General features: G+C 38.4%; 1 pseudogene; it reads left to right on the plus strand.

Moving 5' to 3' along the window:
• Positions 1-208: 208 nt before the first annotated feature.
• On the plus strand, positions 209-747 carry LOC139355663 (proline-rich protein 13 pseudogene; annotated as a pseudogene).
• Positions 748-3,689: the final 2,942 nt, after the last annotated feature.

Consider the following 3,689-nt stretch of genomic DNA (forward strand, 5'->3'; position numbering starts at 1 on the left):
TTTCATCTGCTGTATTGAGAGAAGGCAGGCAGTAACAATTACTGTTTCAAGAACACATATGTGTGCATCATTTTTTGATGTAGTAAATTGAGGGAGAATTTTTCTCTCTGGATTCTTGTCCTGTAAGGGAAAGGAGAAAGAAATAACCAGAATGCACCAAGCCCAGGTGGTGGTGGAAAGGTGATGGGGCTGGAGGACACACTTAAACATGTGGAGTCCCAACGCCAGGCAGCCAGGGCCAAATCCATATTCTCCCAACATTGGGTACACTGGAGGTCCAATCCTACCCACTCACCACCTATCAATCCACCCTTTCCCCCAGGCCCCTTTCCTCCTCCCTGAGGAGCTCCACAGGCAATCTAGCTTTTCCCCCAGGTGGGTCCCCTCATCCTGTGCCACAGCCACAGTATCCAGAATGCCAACCCTTGGTTCCCCACCCTCTTCCACACTCACCTCCTGCCCCTGGAATGCCTCCTATGAATCCCTTGGCTCCTGACATGGTTAGACCAGGAGTGATAGTGGACAAGAAGATTCAGAAGAAAATGAAGAAAGCTCCTAAAAAGATGCACAAGCACTACAAGCACCACAAGCATGGCAAGCATTATTCCTTCCCTTCCATCTCCTCTTCCAGCAGTGACTCTGATTGAATACAGGCCCTGGACCCTTCCCTAAACTCTCACCAGTTCTGCTCTCCCATCAAGCTTCAGATGCCATGTTGTACTGGGGAAAAGTAGCCCTTGTGCTCCCCACCCCTATCCCCACCTGAGCCTTACCCTGCTCTTCAGCCCTGAGTGACTAGGGAAAATGAGAAGAAGATTGCCATGGCATGGCCATCTTCTTGCTGCTTGGATAAATGCTATAGCTAATGAGTTTAGCAGGGGAGTTTTTTTTTTTTTAAGATGATGAACTAAATGTTGAAGACAAGTTTGAGATCTGTAAAATGTGATTTTTTACTTCCTCTTATAATACTTGTGATTGGGGAGGTTTGTGGAAATTTAACTGTGACAAAAAGCCTCTATCTTTTTTGTACTGTTGTCATATTTGGGGAATTTGTGGTAAATACATTCCTCAGCAGGCCTTTTGCTGGTTGCACTAACTGCAAGTTTGCTGGGAAGTAGAGTCCATTCGGTCGATGAGCTTTGACTGCTGTTTTGGAAACTCACATCTCCTCCTTAGCCCAATACGCTGTCTCATGTCTTATTCTTGTTCTCCAGCTTTCAGTCCAAATAAAGTTATTTCTCCTGGAAAAAAAAAAGAAATAACTTTAGAAATAGAAGTTATATGTATGATAATATTCATACTTATTGAACACATGTGCCTATGCAGATTTATTATCTATACTATATATAATTATATGTGAAATATAACAAAACTCTATGTGTGTGGTGTTAACTCACAATCTGTTTCTCTTTGGAACCCCATTCTGTATACAAACATTTTTGCAACACGTGGATTAGTAGTAGGAATAGATAGTTTAAAAATATTTTGTTAAAGCAACAACTTAAGTCAGCATGTTAAAGAAACATAAAAATCAAAATAGTACAGTAATTTCTCTGTAACAGTGGAAATAAGAGGGAAACACTAAAATGTGGAAACATATAGATTTCTCTATGTGCATATAAATGTTTCAGCCGTTGTTAATACCTCCTGGAACAATCTTAGATACACTAACCTCCTCAATAAATATTTCACATTTAGTAAAGAAAATGTACTACCTATCTAGTGAAGGAAATGTTTACTTCCCATTTTGCCCTTTTTCTGATTTTATATTTGAACATCAGTATTAGTGGTGTCTTGATGAGCCTAGATTTTATTCTTTAGCATGTCTGAATAGATTTTTGTAATTAGCTAGTTGCATTAATTTCATTGGCTTTCTGACTAGTCAGATTGTAGAGTGTTAAGAGGCAACAAATTTAATTGCATAGGGTCAACTATTTTCAAATGCATGATGACACCAATCAGAGTGGACTTAACTATAGTGAAATAAACAATTCCATGTGCATGTCATTTAGGGTGCAAAATATTTAAATATGAACAAAACTAACTCTTCCTGCAGCATTGGTTAGTATAAATTAATACAGAAACATGGTTGGCAAGTGGCACAGACACTGACACAGTAAACATATTTTTGCTGTTGTTGGACTTGTGTGCACTGCAGAGGGGTGGTGTTCAATCACGACTATTTGTCCAATTTGGCTGTTTTAGGAAAAAGATAAAGAATTATGTACTGGACATGGACATCACAGTGCCTGTCAAACACGTATCTGTTGTCAGCTTATATTGCCCAACCTAGAGCCCTTTGCTCAGGAGTCTGTTATTTGTTCAGAGAAAGGGAATTTATTGACTGACATAACTGAGAAGTAAAAACTAGGGCTAAATTCAAGTGTGGTTGGATTCAGAAGCTCACATATTGGATTTAGTAGCTGGTCTTTATCTGTTGCCCAGCTTGGCCATACTTTCTTCCATGTTTTGGCTTCATTTTCAGAATCCATGTGGTCACAATATGGCAGCAGCTGCTCCAGCCTCACACCTCCTCAAGTTAAAGCCAAACAGAAGAGGGAAATGTCCTTTCTGTTTAAATATCTCTTTCTGGTTAGTCAAGTAAAAGTCCTGAGATTAGTTCTGATTTATTCTGACTGACTTGGCTTGAATTAAGTGTCTATTCTTGGATCAAACTGCAGCCAGAAGAATTCAAAGTCCTGATTGGCTAAACCTAGGCCTTTTGTTCTATCCCCTAAACGAGGAATTAAGGCCCAATGCAAAGCATATGGATTGAAAGTTGGGAAGAGTTACAGTTACTTGCATAAAGAGAAGTTGGATGCTTAGAACTGAAAATATCCACAATGCTAAGATCATTTTTATATTTATTCGAGCTAATTCAACATTTTAAAAATGGGAATAGGAACTTCATCTATATTTACCAGCTTCAACCCAAGGGGAGTATGGAAAGACCTCTGATGTTCCCCCCAGGTCACTTGCTGCGTTTGTGATCTTGGGTAGATCACAATCTCTGATTCTTGTTCTTCCCAGCTGCAAAATGGGGATAATGTTGTCTCCCTATCCATATCACAGATGGTTATGAAGATTCAAAAAGGTAATGTTTCTAATAAAAATCATAATATCTAACTAATGAACAGCTTATGCAGAAACTATGTTGTTTAATCCTTATACTAATTCTATGCAGTAGGTATTACTATAGTATTCATTTTTAAGAGATCTAAGGATTAGAGAGGTTAAATAATTTGCTCGGCATCACACAGCATTAAATGACTATATCAGCATCCATGTCTATTTCATTATAAAATTTATGATGACAGCCACCATGACACAGATATAAAGATCGTTACTGGATTTAAATGACCCTAAGATTCACATTTCTTCCCATTTTAACACATTTAAAATCAGTATGCATCCTTCAATTGATGATTAGGAGCCAATCTGACATAGTAGTCATTACTTGCTTATGTGTGAACCTGGTCATTGCTGGTCTTATTGTTGTTAATTCAACTGAGTCAGCTATATGTGTTGAGTTTAAATGCCATGCAAAATGTTCTTAAAATATTACACTATGATTTGGCATTGAAATAGAAATTTATGTAACAGAAAAGCACAGAAGCAGAGCAATGAAGCATCAATATGATGTAGTGAAGCAAATGCTCATCTCTGTGGAAATAACCACAACTTCTTAT

The sequence above is a fragment of the Macaca nemestrina genome, chromosome 8 (genome assembly GCF_043159975.1).
Source record: "Macaca nemestrina isolate mMacNem1 chromosome 8, mMacNem.hap1, whole genome shotgun sequence".
NCBI classification, from domain to species: Eukaryota; Metazoa; Chordata; class Mammalia; order Primates; family Cercopithecidae; genus Macaca; species Macaca nemestrina.